We start from the raw sequence: 16,556 nt of genomic DNA on the forward strand, positions 1-16,556 counted from the left end.
ACACCTAAAAATTTTGAATATTCTACCTTAGTTATATGCTTCTGATTAAGGTCTATATTTATTAATGGCGTCATACCATTTACTGTACAGAACTGTATGTACTGTGTCTTATCAATATTCAGTGAGAGTGTGTTTACAAGGAACCACTTAGTAATTTTCTGAAAGACATTATTGACAATTTCATCAGTTAATTCTTGTTTGTCAGGTGTGATTACTATACTTGTATCATCAGCAAAGAGAACTAACTTTGCCTCTTCATGAATATAGAATGGTAAGTCATTAATATATATTAAGAACAACAAAGGACCCAAGACCGACCCTTGTGGAACCCCATTCTTGATACTTCTCCAGTTTGAGGAATGTGCTGATCTTTGCATATTATGAGAACTGCTTATTTCAACTTTCTGCACTCTTCCAGTTACGTATGAATTAAACCATTTGTGCACTGTCCCACTCATCCCACAATACTTGAGCTTGTCTAGCAGAATTTCATGATTTACACAATAAAAACCTTTGAGAGATCACAAAAAATCCCAATGGGTGGTGTTCGGTTATTCAGATCATTCAAAATTTGATTGGTGGAAGCATATATGGCATTTTCTGTTGAAAAACCTTTCTGGAAACCAAACTGACATTTTGTTAGTACTTCATTTTTACAGATATGTGAAGCTACTCATGAATACATTACTTTCTCAAACATTTTGGATAAAGCTGTTAGAAGGGTGATTGGATGGTAATTGTTGACATCAGATCTATCCCCTTTTTTATGCAAAGGTATAACAATAGCATATTTCTGTCTATCTGGGAAAATGCCCTGTTCCAGAGAGCTATTACACAGGTGGCTGAGAATCTTACTCACCTGTTGAGAACAAGCTTTTAGTATTTTGCTGGAAATGCCATCAATTCCATGTGAGTTTTTGCTTTTAAGCAAGTTTATTATTTTCCTAATTTCAGAGGGAGAAGTGGGTGAGATTTCAATTGTATCAAGTTGCATAGGTATGGCCTCTTCCATTAACAGCCTAGCATCTTCTAATGAACACCTGGATCCTACTATATCCACAACATTCAGAAATTTATTATTAAAAATATTTTGAACAACTGACTTTTTGTCAAGCTACAAGATAGTTTTATACCCTTAGTAAGCCATGGTTTGTTACATGGTTTCTTACGAGTATATTGAACTATTTTCTTGGGGAAGCAGTTTTCAAATGCATTAAAAAAAGTGTCATGAAATAAATTATATTTTAAATTGGCATCAGGTTTATGGTACACCTCATCCCAGTCTAACTGCTGTAGGATCTTCCTGAAATTTGCAATTGTTAAATCGTTGACTGAATGTACTACTTTGGAGGACTGTTTACTACTGCTGAATGGAGCTATGTCATATATTGTCATATATTGATCAGAAAGACCATTCTCAACAGGCTAAGCATTTATCTGGTTGAACTTATCTTGGTCTATAAAGAAGTTATCTATCAGTGGGCTGCTATCCTTTACCATCCGAGTAGGAAAATCAATAACTGGTGTCAAATTGAAAAAACCGAGTAATACTTCAAGGTCATTTTTCCTATTACCCTCTTTCAGAGAATCTACATTGAAGTGCCCACAAATAATAATTTGCTTCACCCTGTCTGACAGATAGCACAACAAGGAGACCAAATTTTTCAGAAATAGACGAACATTTTCCGATGGGGACCTATATACAGTTACAATTATAAATGTGCCTTCATTTAATTTAAGCTCACAGGCACATGCTTCTATATGTTTCTCTACACAAAACTTTTTTGTTTCTATACTTTTTGCACAATGATAACTTTTGATATATATGGCAACTCCTCCTTTCTCCATATTTTTTCTAATTACATGTGCAGAGAGCTTATATCCACTTACGTTTACCTTATCCATATCAGTAACAATGTGATGCTCAGACAGGCATAGTATATCTATTTCATCCTCAGCTTCTAAATCTTCTAAACAAACCAGAAGCTCATCTATTTTATTCTTTAAACTCCCAATATTTTGATGAAATATACTTACATTCCAGAATGAGATTTTCACTCTGCAGCGGAGTGTGCGCTGATATGAAACTTCCTGGCAGATTAAAACTGTGTGCCCGACCGAGACTCGAACTCGGGACCTTTGCCTTTTGCGGGCAAGTGCTCTACCAACTGAGCTACCGAAGCACGACTCACGCCCGGTACTCACAGCTTTACTTCTGCCAGTACCTCGTCTCCTACCTTCCAAACTTTACAGAAGCTCTCCTGCGAACCTTGCACTCCTGAAAGAAAGGATATTGCGGAGACATGGCTTAGCCACAGCCTGGGGGATGTTTCCAGAATGAGATTTTCACTCTGCAGCGGAGAGCTTCTGTAAAGTTTGGAAGGTAGGAGACGAGGTACTGGCAGAAGTAAAGCTGTGAGTACCGGGCGTGAGTCGTGCTTCGGCAGCTCTGTTGGTAGAGCACTTGCCCGCGAAAGGCAAAGGGCCCGATTTCGAGTCTCGGTCGGGCACACAGTTTTAATCTGCCAGGAAGTTTTATACTTACATTATTTCTAATTATACTTTTATGAGAACCTTTCCTTTCTAACATTTGCAGCACTCTCCTGTCTGAGTTTCTCATTGTGCTTAGACCTAGTTCCTATACCAGTGGTCACATGGTGTTCAGAGAGGCAGATTATGTCAACTGGGTTGGGTGACTTTAATTCATCAAAGCAATTACCTAGGACTGAGATACAACTTGGTGGAGATAAAATTTCTGGTGATTGGTGAAAATTTATAATTACCAGCTGTGATTGGTGATCCAATGTGCTAGAATTGTGCTGTTTAATTTCTTTCCTAAACTGAAAATTTGTTTCAATCCTGACCTCTCGTAGAACTTGATATCTTTCTGTCTTACCTATCTTAAAAAAAGTTGCTGTTCCAACACTTGTAACCACTGGTATTTTACCATTCATGGCAGTGCCTCCCCCCCCTTAAATTTTCTGCTATTACCCCAGCCTGTTTACCCTTCCCTTTCCTGTTGAGATGTAGGCCTTGCCTGGTATAGTCCCACCTACTGAGAGAATCAACAGGAACCACATCAATATGAGCCCCTGCACCCGATCCAAGCAGCAGCAATTTCCTATTGAAAGTTTGTTGTGTCCTGTCTACACCTACCTCTGCTTGAGGCTCATCAGTTTCTAACTGAAGCAACAGGTCAAACTTATGTTTGACATTCACCACAAAACTGTCAGACTTAGTTCTAGGCCTGTTCCTTCTGTTACCTGTTGCCACTTCCCACCTCTCTTTGCCCTTTTCCCTCCTTAATCTATCCAGATCTTCCCTAGCCTGATCTAGCTCAGCCTGAAGGGCAGCAATTTTCCCCTCCTGTTCCACTATCTTCCTATCTCTGCTGCAAATCCTACATAACCACTGATGAGGCTGATCCACTTTCCCGACGCCCACGCCACTGCAGTCCCCCCAATGAAAAAACTACTGCATCCATCACACCAAACCCCGGAACTAACAATTCTACGGCAAGTCAGGCACTTCTCACTAATGGCAAAAATAATACTTAGGTAGAATAAATCAAATTACCGAAAGTCAAAAAAGACGTTACAAGAATTAAGCGTATTCACAAATGTACGAGATAAGCAAGTTTCTGATTTAAAATTCCGCTGTTTTTTCTGAGGTCTGTATTAAAACAAGGAAGGTATACACTATCTGTTATATATTTCACTCGATTGAATGAAAAATAAGGACAATTAAACGAGATACTTTAAGTTTGATTCTCCAAAAACGTTACGAGAATTAGGCCTATAAACAAATGTATATAAGCAAGTTTCTTATATAAAGTTACGCTGTTTTTCTGAAATCTGTATTAAAACAATGAAGTTATACGCTATTTACGGTAGTTTACTTATTTGTTACCGAGAAACTAGTCAAATTACCGTGAAACAAGAAACAAACACGTTTACAAAATTTAAGCCTAAACGCTACTTGAGTAGCAACCAGCCTATGTATTGGAATTGTGGACGCAACTGTAAACTACGAGGATAGTCCTGACTCGTCTCCGCCATGTATGCTGTTTGTTTGTCGGCCACTACTCAGTGGTGTGCACACGTCATCCGATGGAATGCCTTGAGTATCAGGCAGCCTATGTATTGTAATTTTAGACACAACCGTGAACTATGAGGACAGTCCTGACTTGTCCCTGCCGAGTGCATGCTGTTTGTTTTTCGGCCACTTGTCGGTAACATGCACAAAATACGGCGCCCTAAAGGATGCTGTGGCATAACTGTCATTGAATTTGTGCTGCCTTCGTATCATTACTTCAGTACTATGTAACAAATACAATGCCTGGACGGACGCTGCAGACACATCAGCTGTGGTCTCTAGAAATCCACGTACTCGGTTCGCTACACGAACAATTGAAGCAAATCATATTAATGAGTTTTATTATTTATTTATTAACTTTTGTAATTACACAGATGTGCTGCATGCAAAGGGGACGTACAAAATAAGCAATTTTATTCAATATAAACAATTCCAGATCTGTGTTACATTAATAGTACAAGCGAAGTAACTAGAGTTCATGTTGCTATTCAAGTCACTACTCTTGAAGCTACTATTTAACTGGGCTGCGGTCAGTCGGGCGCGGCGATTCTGTCCTGTTTACCTAGGGGCCGCTGCTGTCGCGTTGTCGTCCTGGAGAGGGGTCGGTCAGCGTGCTATTGGCTGCTCTTCTTACAGCTATCTCTTCTCTATTGTTCCCGACTGGCGTGCTGAAGCTTGTATTTACGCCGTAACATTCCTCTCCCCCTAAGGCGACGGACCGTCGTTGTATACGGGGCACGACAACAGGGGGGAGGCAAGAACGTGGACGCTCTGATGGACCGAAAGCTGAGGTGGCAGGGGAGACAGACTTCCGGTCATTCCCCGCGATCCAGCCAACGCTCTGGTAGCAGCTTCTGTACCGTGTTTAGCAGCGTAGCTATATGCTGCGTCTGAGACTGAAACATCTGTGTTCGTGCGTTGCACCTATCGCTTGCAAGCTGAAGCGCCTGAGCAGGGGGTGGGAGAGGTGGGTTGTTCATTTTGGAATAGGCAAATGCAATAAATAGACACTGCAAGCAATAACAAGAAGCACATAAGCAAAGAAAATTTCTGCAATGCCCACCTGAAAACACTGAATAGAAGAAACACTAGAAAAAACACTGTGAAAATTGTAAACACACTCCTGCAAAGAAAATACAAGGTTGAATTAAAGAAGCAGGAAAACACAAAAGCCCACGGCAAAAACAAAGACTCTGTGATGGCTGGTTAGCACGTTGTCGCTAAGGGTTCTTTCCCCCTCTCGTCGCCAAATATGTCTCCATGCTCGTCGCCAAATATGTGGTGTCTAGGAAACCTGCGTACTCGGTTCGCTAGACAAACAATTCAAGCAAATCCTATTAATGAGTTTCATTACAAAAAAGAACAGAGACAATAGTTAACTTTTGCAATTACACAGATGAGTCGCAAGAAAAGGGCGACATAGGCAATAAGCAATTTTCTTCAGTATAAAAAGTTCCAGCTCTGTGCTACATAGATAGTACAAGTGTAGTAACTAGAGTTTACTCTGCTATTAAAGTCACTAGTCCTGAAACTACTACTGAACTCGGCTGCGACCAGCCGGGAGCGGCGCTTATGTGCTCTTTACCTGGAGAGGTGTCGATCAGCGCGCGATTGGCTGACCGCTTCTCACAGCCATCTCTTCTCTGTCGTTCCCGACTGGCGTGCCAGCGCTTAATTTTATGCCATGACATCAGCAATGGACGCAAGCTGTAGGCTTATCATTTTCTTGTTGCTGTGTGTGGGACGCGGCGCCCTGGTATATGCTAGCCCTGTCACGTCCAAGTTAGTGTGGATGCCAAAGTGAGGAAATCAGATTAGCATGGTGCTCAGTTGCGGCTGCAAGAGCTCTGTCCATCACGATGGGAGCGACGATGTTTTGTCGCCAATTGAGATATGTGGGGCGTGGTGTTTTTTTCTGGTGTCATGTTTGTTTAGTTAATTTAGCTGTGTTAGTGTCGCCTGCTGTACCTGAGCCAGTGTGCTTTTTAAACTGTGTTCCTCAGTGCGTGTGTGGCCTATTTTCGAATGTGAAACTCCCTCACCGTTTCCGTTTGTCGATTGAATTTAGTGTTTAGTTTGGCTTGTCGTTTGTCCTCCGAAGTCAGTATATACGTGCTGCAAAGGACATTCATATTTTATTGGCAGATAGTATTGCGAAGCTTCCTGCCATTCCAATACCGTTAAATATTTATCGTGCTGTTAGCGCTGATGTTCTCATTTAGATGTTTCAAAATATGTAAAGCTATTGCTCTCAGCTTGCTTCCGCTCGATTCTGTAAGGTTTAGTGCACTTCAATGTGCGTTAAGCTAAAAAATATGCAAATCGTGAATGATCGTTTTCGCAGAATTTAACGCAGGATACTTATTTTAACGTGTAAGGCAGAGATAATTTGCCTCCTTACATGGTCAGTTAACGCACTTTTAACGCAACTAATTCGATCGTTTTGATTAACATATTTATATTATTCGGAATCGAAAGTTAGGTCAGTACATGAATTTATTAATCATACTGACTGATACTGGACCACTTCACACTAACAAATGTAGTACTGCATGCTTTACAAAAATAATTTTTACGCTGGCTATGATAGCGAGAGAGGCTGAGGAAGTCACTGACTTGAGGCAGGTTGGGGGGTGAACAGGGAATTTTTTCTCAGTGGCCGAAGAGAGCGGCCCAGCGGAAGTTGTCTCCCATTGTCAGGGGCTTGGGCGAAAGTTGAAAGGGGGCAGTAAAGACATACATCTAACAAGAATCGCTTGCAGTTTTTTTCATTTTTGGAATGCATTTCCTGTTTCCCCATAGGCGCACAGGAGTCATTGGTCAGAATTATTTCTGTACAAATCCCCACTGTAGCCAGGAGGCCTTGCGACTTGCTAAGCCTTCACGTGGACGTTGTTTTACATTTTTAGAGAAGCTTCTAGACCATCTTCTATGAGGAGCTCAGGGTTGGCCAGCGATTTCCTGCCCAGAGAGGGTAGGAGGAAATCAGGTTGTAACGAAGGCCATGATTGACATTAGTGAATTGAACTCAGTTGGTCCGCCGTGGACAGGAGACATCAGCTGCTTAAGTAAATGTCAATATCAATAAAGTTCAACAACAGCCATGTAAGTGAGTTGTTATTTAATCTTATTTTGACGACATCAGTTTCGGCATTCTACTGTGCCATCTTCAGACCACATATGAATCTCTCAAACTAAACGATAATGTTACACAGCGCCACATATCCCTGGGTTTCGTGAATTCATACCGTTTCACAAATGCTTCATTCGAAGATTTGGTAGCAACTGACAGTCGGTATTAAGTCTTAGAATGAAGCCCTTGTGAAAGGGTTTGAATTCATGAAAACCAGGGATATATGGCACTATGTAGCACTATCGTTTATTTTGAGAGATGCATATGGGGTCTGAAGAAGACATATTAGAATGCCGAAACTCATTGTCATCAAAATAAAATAAAATAACGTCTTAGTTACACGACTGTCGGAGAATTTTATTGATATTGACAATTAGTGAACTGAGGTTTCCTAATATCGAAGCAAAATACGTTTCGGAGGACTCTCTGCTGGGTGTCCAGCTGACACACGTCGCTGTAGAGTGTATAATTTGTTACACATGTTACTGCTGAAGCGTCCATTGATCACTCTCAAATTTAGTCTGGGAAAGTGCCGATTGCGCCACTTGTAGTAGGAACATTTTGTTTCTCTGCTAGCAGGGTGAACGCACTCTGTACTTCAGTATCGCTTAGGAGTTCAGGAACACAGCCACATTTTCCGTATGTAGTTAAATTCACACCTGCATACCACAATTCGTCTCCGCGATGACCGCAGTCTTCCTCAGATCAACCGTTATAGATCCCCATTTCTTACGCCATGGTGCGTGTATCACCACAAATAGTCGAGTGGAGAACACGTCTGCTTTCTCTAACACAGAGGTTAGGCAGCATCAACCACATCAGTGTTCCTGTCGTAAAAATGGGGGTGCGATTTTTGCATAGGACACAGACGGTGTGCCAGTCACAAACTTAGTCTGACCAGTAGAATTAATTGAATGTTGTCTTTAACATATTCTGTTGTGCAATTTTCTTGATTTAATAATAAATATCTTAGCGTCCCACTATTCTTATTTAACCATAATTATTCTTTACCCTGCTGATCCTGAATTGGTTATTTAAGAACATTAATCAGTTATGATCAGTTAAACTATTTTTGTCTAGCGTCTGAGGTTGGTCAACCATGGCTGGGCTTGTCAGATTGCAACATGTTAAAATCATGACCCACCCCCCCGTGTTATATAAGAAATTTGTTGACTGCTTCTAAATGCGTGATCATTTGAGTCTGTAAAATATAGTGTGCCAGTTGCGCTATGGTTAATCTCTCCTGTACGTTAGTTACCTATGTTTCTATTGTGCAAAGTTTTCACATGAACAAATATTTTATACAAGTTGGTGGTAGATTGTGAATGCCTTTGACGATTCACAAGCAGAGAGTACAGCAGGTTGCGAAGTTGCAGTAACTGTAAATTTAAGTATCTGTTATCACAGTCTCTGTTTTTATATTGATCAGTTTCATATAAGTCTGTCATCACTTTTGGTGGGTCATTGCACCTTAATAGTAGGCTTGTCTGAGTTTTGGTATGTCTTCTATATAATGTGCGCGAAAGGCAAAATACCCACTTTTTTACAGTTAAGAGACATTAAGGTTATTTCGCCTTGAAACTGTATTGGTAACATTTCATGTCTTATTGCCTAATGTGATAAGGTGTATTTTGAGAGAAAACTGTTTTCATCAGCCAGATTAAAGTCGCTCTTATAATTATGTGCAACATTTTGATTTGATCTTTTATTAACAAATGATGAATTGAAATCAGTCTAGTGATACCACCAGCACCATCCACATCTCCACTCCCACACACCTTGCCGTTGCAAGATCCAAGTTAAAACAAAAATTCTCCGTATACTTACAATGTGCTCGGATGAAAATTCTGGCATCGATGTGTCAACGAAGGAAAAGCAACGCTCAGTTTTGCTTGGTCGAAAACAGTCCATTCCTTCACGACTTGACGGATGTTAATAATAGGACATTTGAACCAATTAATATCTTTCTACGCATTCGATCAAGCGTCATACGTAAACAGCTATGAACTTAAAATGCGGCTGACACAAAGGTCCTTATCGTTGTGGAAACAAAAGAAGATCTGCTGAAAGTCCAGAAATAGGAAGTCTCTCTCACAAAAGTTTCGAACTTATATAGCAACTTGTATAGCTTTTTTCCGTTAGTACATGAAGGATTTCATGGAATGATTCTATCGGCTTTAAAGAATTGCCTAGAAGTTTACTCAGTTTTGTAGATAGACAGAGAGAGAGAGACTCTGCTATTAAATTTCAAAATAAACATATTCCCTTCCGCAATTATCTGAAGCCTGTTTGTTCACAACGGAACCTACATAAACGAAACATCATATCTACTTCGTGAATATCGCCAGAATAAACGGAACCAGCATCCGCTGCTACCTAATATCCCGGACGTAAACGAAAACTGCCGGAGGAAAGCAGCAACAACAAAGTTAACGAAACGGAGTGACACAGAACATCGTCAAGTAAGTCGCCATCCTCGGTATATAGCTGCCTTTTGTTAGCATAAAAGGCGAATAATCGGTGTCAAACAGTTATAATTTAATGTTCAAGAGTACTCAAAAGCTTTTAGCGTCACTAATGCTGCAATCACGCTGTCGTAAAAGCGATAAGATACAGCGGCTTAGCGTCCTAATATAAGAGAGATTATTGCTTATTGAGAGTCCATGCCCTTGGAAAAGGGAAGAATTCCTCTCTCGAGAGACATATCTTGACGTAAGAGGAAGTAACACCCGAGCAGTGTGTTTGCCTGAAGCGACATTCGCTTGGTCCGACTACCCCTTACCCAATGAACTACTCGTATTATGCAATGTATCTCTTTGGCAGTTTCAGAGGTAATAACCAACACGGAAATAATACAAATGTAAAGGTGTTAAACTAATTCAGATTTCCGGGTAAACATACATCAGTCGGTTCCAGAGAAAAAAGGACATAAATCTACGTAGAAACTACATCATCAGGGAGAATATTATGCACTAATGTGCAAAAATTATGGAAAAAGGTAACTTTCGTAATGTGTCACTGCCAAGTAACATATCTCGATGAAACATGGATATGCACGAAAAGTACTGTACAGTACACGTGGTAAATGAAAGAAATACTCAATGAGACGTACGGCAATGACAATTTTATTCTTAGACAACAATTACACTGACGTACCGTTATTTACGATGGTCTCCTGCACATTAAAAAACACGAGACGTGGTTCTTGACCACCAAGAGCGACAATGCTTGCTTTGCAACGTGTTGCTCTGCTGTCCACAAGGTTAGTAAAAGTTCTTGTGGTAGGGTGTTGTATTCGTCCACCAGCGCGGTTGACAACCACTGCATGGTCATTATTGTATATGGACGCGCTATAATACATCTCCTCAAGGTACCCCACGCGTTGGGGGAACGGGCAAGTCATTCCATTCATCGAATATCTTATACTTCCAAGAGCTCAACCAACCGCACTGTTCGACGCTGTCGAGTATTCTCATCTACAAAAACGGATTCACGGCCGAATGTACCTGTAAAATAAAGACGCGCGTGGGTAAGAAGTACAGTGTCACAATAACGTGGTCGAAGATTCGAAGGTATGACCATGCAGTAGTGTGCCAACGCCCACACCGTAACAGCTGGACCATCAAAGCGATCATGTTCGACTACGTTCGTATGTGCTGTGCGCGTACCCACCTCTCACCATGAGAGGGTAGGCTACGTGCAGAATCAGAAACCGAATGTGCTCTCATCCGAGAAGAGCACGCGATGCACTGCTCGTTGCTCCAGTCCCTAAGCCCTTGGAACTATCGCAAACGGTTCACCCGATACGTGGTTGAGGTCTTCGGACGAAGAGACATTTTCCATGCAGTCGCGGTGCCTCTGTGGTGAGTGAAATTGCGTGTCTTGCAGTCCTGTTGAATGTGGTTGCAACTGCACTCCCTATTTGACGTTCTGTCCCTTAAGAGCTCTTGCATAATGTAGCGATCGTCTAATGCTGTAGCCGTGCCTGCGGTAAGGAAAGATCCTTGTGCGAGTAATACAATCCTGTGAGCAGTGACACCTCGTAGGTATACGTTCTGGGTGTTCACAAATTTTTAAAGTCAGATAAATATGAGTGCGAAGTTAATAACATTTGCTATAAATCAATTATGCTTTTCAACATATTTATACAATTTCAGCCGCTATGAATAATAATAATAATAATAATAATAATAATAATAATAATAATTCCCGTGGAGGCCCGGGAAAAGAATAGGCCTCCGGTATGTTCTGCCAGTCGTAAAAGGCGACGAAAAGAACAAACCACTAATAGGGCTAACCCCCCTTTTAGTGTGATTAGTTGGTTCAGGACAGAACTAAAGAAGCCTCGGACAAGCGCCGTCATGGTCGGGGACGACGCTTGAACCCTATGCCCGCCCACAATGGTAACGACACTGCTAGCCAACTGGAAAATGATTCAAATCCAAATAGAGGTGTTTTGCAGGATATGCTTCCTGCAACCACCCTAGAAGGAAAACAAAGACAGAGGATGAGATGGTCAGATGAAGTTAATCGACACCTCATGTTCTGTTATTACCAAGCAACAAACCTAGGAACCAACACAACTGGATACAGATCACAAGTATACACAACATTTATTACCAGATACCCAGAATTACAATTTTTAACACAACAACGACTAGCTGATCAGATCCGTGTAATAATCAAAAATAACAGGATACCCCAGTCAGAATTAGAAAACATTAAACAACAAGTACAACAAATACTGGAACAAAATAATGTGCAATCAGAAGAAGAAGAAAATACAGTAATGGACTCAAGCATCCCAGTGCAAACAAACAAAGAACAACACGCATCAATTAAACAGTCAGATGAAAACGAAATCTTAAGACAGCCACCAGAACAAGCACAAATAGAACACGAAGTGACACACATGTTAGATATAGAAGAAAAATTTCAGCTGACATATATAGAATACAAAGACACAAATACAGACATTACACCATTCTTGCATAGACCGCCAAATAACCCACAAGTCGAAACAACAATAAAAACTATCAACACAATCATACACAACAAAATAAATGAAAACACAACTATGGAAGAGTTACAACTACTGGTTTATATAGGAGCACTCACTACACTAAATATACACACTAGGCAGAGATCAGAACCAACCAACCCACAGAAGAAACCCACAAAACCAGCAGTGGCCACACGACTTAGAAGATACAAAAAAAGTGAAAATAGAAGGAAACAAAACCAAACATTCAACACAAACCAAAAGAAATTTTATCAGACAATAGATAACACACACATTAAAATAGACAATCCACCAAACATAACAGACATGGAACACTTCTGGAGGAACATATGGTCAAACCCGTTACAACATAACAGGCATGCACGGTGGATACAAGCAGAAACAGATACGTACAAGATGATACCACAAATGACTGAAGTGATAATTTTGGAACATAAAGTCACCCAAGCAATTAATTCTACTCACAATTGGAAAGCCCCTGGAAAAGATAAAATAGCAAATTTCTGGCTAAAGAAATTCACCTCAGCACATTCACATCTAACTAAACTATTTAACAGTTACATTGCAGACCCATACACATTCCCTGATACACTTACACAAGGAATAACTTATCTGAAACCTAAAGATCAAGCAGACACAGCAAACCCAGCTAAATATCGCCCCATAACATGCCTACCAAGAATATACAAAATATTAACTTCAGTCATTACACAGAAATTAATGACACATACAACACAGAACAAAATTATAAATGAAGAACAAAAAGGCTGTTGCAAAGGAGCACGAGGATGTAAAGAGCAACTGATAATAGATGCAGAGGTGACATATCAAGCTAAAACTAAACAAAGGTCGCTACACTATGTATACATTGATTACCAAAAAGCTTTTGATAGTGTACCCCACTCATGGTTACTACAAATATTGGAAATATTGGAAATATCCCCATGTGTGGATGAATTCTTCGAATTCGAATCTCGGTTACAGCGCACTGTTTGTCAGGAACCGACACAATTACGTTGTACACCACCATGTCACACACTACAATTCCTGGGGCTCTAGTGGCAAAGGGCTGCAAATTACACATGAAGAATAAAGATGTAGAAAGTTTATAATTTTCGTTTTATTTAAAAACTTTATGAGTTCTCACATTAAAAAAGTCGGGGTATTATTTTTCAGAACGCCCTCGTAAAAATCAAAAGATCGTGGTAAGAAGCACTAAGAAGTAGAAAAGTCTCAAATGGAACAACCACCTGCTAAAGACAAGGTTGTTGAGGAGACTGCAAGAGAAACGTGACGGAATATGCTACATTATTTTCGTTGTGATCTCCAATCTATAGACATGTTTGATGCAGCTCTCCATGCTACTCTATCCTGTGCAAGCCTCTTCATCTCCGAATAACTATTGCAATCTACATCTTACTGAAACTGCTTGATCTCCGTCTACCATTTTTACTCCTCCCCCCCCCCCCTCCCAAATTCCTTCCAGAGCTAATCTGTTGATCACTTGTTGTCTCAGAATATGTCTTACCAACCCATCCCTTTTTCCATGCAGTTTTCGCCAAAAATTTCTTTTCTCCCCAGTTTTATTCATTACCTTCTCATTAGTGATGCGATCTGCTCATCTAATCTTCAGCATTATTCTCCAGCCGTGTACCGCAAGTCTCTAGAGGAACGAAAGGTTCCAAATGATTGGAAAAGAGCACAGGTAGTCCCAGTCTTCAAGAAGGGTCGTCGAGCAGATGCGCAAAACTATAGACCTATATCTCTGACGTCGATCTGTTGTAGAATTTTAGAACATGTTTTCTGCTCGAGTATCATGTCGTTTTTGGACACCCAGAATCTACTATGTAGGAATCAACATGGATTCCGGAAACAGCGATCGTGTGAGACCTAATTCGCTTCATTTGTTCATGAGACCCAGAAAATATTGGATACAGGCTCCCAGGTAGATGCTATTTTTCTTGACTTCCGGAAGGCGTTCGATACAGTTCCGCACTGTCGCCTGAGAAACAAAGTAAGAGCCTACGGAATATCAGATCAGCTGTGTGGCTGGATTGAAGAGTTTTTAGCAAACAGAACTAGCATGTTGTTATCAATGGAGAGACGTCTACAGACGTTAAAGTAACCTCTGGCGTGCCACAGGGGAGTGTTATGGGACCATTGCTTTTCACAATATATATAAATGACCTAGTAGATAGTGTCAGAAGTTCCATGCGGCTTTTCGCGGATGATGCTGTAGTATACAGAGAAGTTGCAGCATTACAAAATTGTAGCGAAATGCAGGAAGATCTGCAGCGGATAGGCACTTGGTGCAGGGAGTGGCAACTGCCCCTTAACAAAGACAAATGTAATATATTGTGAATACATAGAAAGAAGGATCCTTTATTGTATGATTATATGATAGCGGAACAAACACTGGTAGCAGTTACTTCTGTACAATATCTGGGAGTATGCGTGCGGAACGATCTGAAGTGGAATGATCATATAAAATTAATTGTTGGTAAGGCGGGTACCAGGTTGAGATTCATTGGTAGAGTGCTTAGAAAATGTAGTCCATCAACAAAGGAGGTGGCTTACAAAACACTCGTTCAACCTATTCTTGAGTATTGCTCATCAGTGTGGGATCCGTACCAGATCGGGTTGACGGAGGAGATAGAGAAGATCCAAAGAAGAGCGGCGCGTTTCGTCACAGGGTTATTTGGTAACCGTGATAGCGTTAGGGAGATGTTTAATAAACTCAGTCAACTTAGTCGATTCTTGCAGACTCTGCAAGAGAGGCGCTCTGCATCGCGGTGTAGCTTGCTCGCCAGGTTTCGAGAGGGTGCGTTTCTGGATGAGGTATCGAATATATTGCTTCCCCCTACTTATACCTCCCGAGGAGATCACAAATGTAAAATTAGAGAGATTAGAGAGATTAGGCTTTCAGACAGTCGTTCTTCCCGCGAACCATACGCGACTGGAACAGGAAGGGGAGGTAATGACAGTGGCACGTAAAGTGCCCTCCGCCACACACGGTTGGGTGGCTTGCGGAGTATAAATGTAGATGTAGATGTAGATGTAGCACCACATTTCAGAAGCTTGTGTTCTCTTCTCGTCTAAACTGTTCATCTTCCATGGTTCACTTGCCTACGCGGCTAGACTCCACAAATTCTTTCAGAAAAACTTCCTACTATTGAACACTATTTTCGATGTTAACAAATATCTCTTATTCAGAAATATTACTGACCGCAAAACTGCAACCCAGGAGCTATAGTAAATAATGAAATTTCACTTTGTGTGTCTGTACAATATAGTGGGACTAGAGAGACGAAGACGATACCTCGCAGTAGCGCTTATATTATTGGGCAACTCCAGAGAGGATAGCAAATAACTATATTTTCCTTATTGTGCGTAGACAGCATGTAAAGTGAATATCCCAGTATTAGATCTACAACTTTACTTCCCCCGTTTTGGAACAGAGGGCAGGAGCCGCAAGTGGTGGTACAGATGATAGTTCGTAAGTCTCATACAATAATGCTAGGCATCTGTAAACATAGCGCCGTCAAGATATTAGTCGATTTGTGATTGAATCATAAAGTTATTGTCGACTGAATATTTCAACTTACCAGCCCATTTCACGTCATTTGCCGAAGTCTTAATTATCTGCTTTTGCATGAAGAAAGCAGCATCTGACGCTCATAAAAGGCTGGGTAAGACGTATGGCGATGCACCTACTAGAAAAAGAACGTGCAGAGAATGGTTTCAACGCTTCAAGAACGGTGATTTTAACTTCGAAGACGAACATGGTGGAGCAAGATAGAAGGTTTTAGAAGCTACAGCAACCGACAGAAACAGTCGCAGGAGATTGTTACCGAAAGCAGTCGACACATTTGAGTCGAGCGCTGAAAGATAAACGATCGCAATACAGCGATATATACGAAAAGCTGATTTTGTAGAATGACAATACGCGAACACATGCTACAAAACAGTCAAAACACAAGTGGAAAGGTTGAGACGCAACGTCCTACCCCACCCGCCGTATTCTCTAGACACTGATCCTTCTGACTACCGCCTTTTTCGGTGAATGGGACGTGGCTAGGCTGACCAGCACCTCCGGTCACATGAACAAGTCTAATACGGGATCGATTCATGGATCACCTGAAAGGACGCCCATTTCTTTCGCCGCGTGGTACGAATATGGCCCGAAAGATTGCAGAAACTACTCGCCAGCGAAAGCCGATATTCTGAATGGTAAATTTTGTGTACATTTTTCATAACAAAGCCTCGAATTTCGAGTAAAAACGGTGGAAGCAAATTTGTACACCT

General features: G+C 41.0%; 1 non-coding gene across 1 annotated transcript; it reads right to left on the reverse strand.

Annotated features, from left to right (window-relative positions):
* Window positions 1-2,109: 2,109 nt before the first annotated feature.
* Trnal-caa (transfer RNA leucine (anticodon CAA)) lies at window positions 2,110-2,184 on the reverse strand. The gene has a single exon. It is a non-coding gene; the product is annotated as a tRNA-Leu (tRNA).
* Between the last annotated feature and the right edge of the window lie 14,372 nt (window positions 2,185-16,556).

The sequence above is a fragment of the Schistocerca nitens genome, chromosome 4 (assembly GCF_023898315.1).
Source record: "Schistocerca nitens isolate TAMUIC-IGC-003100 chromosome 4, iqSchNite1.1, whole genome shotgun sequence".
NCBI lineage: Eukaryota > Metazoa > Arthropoda > Insecta > Orthoptera > Acrididae > Schistocerca > Schistocerca nitens.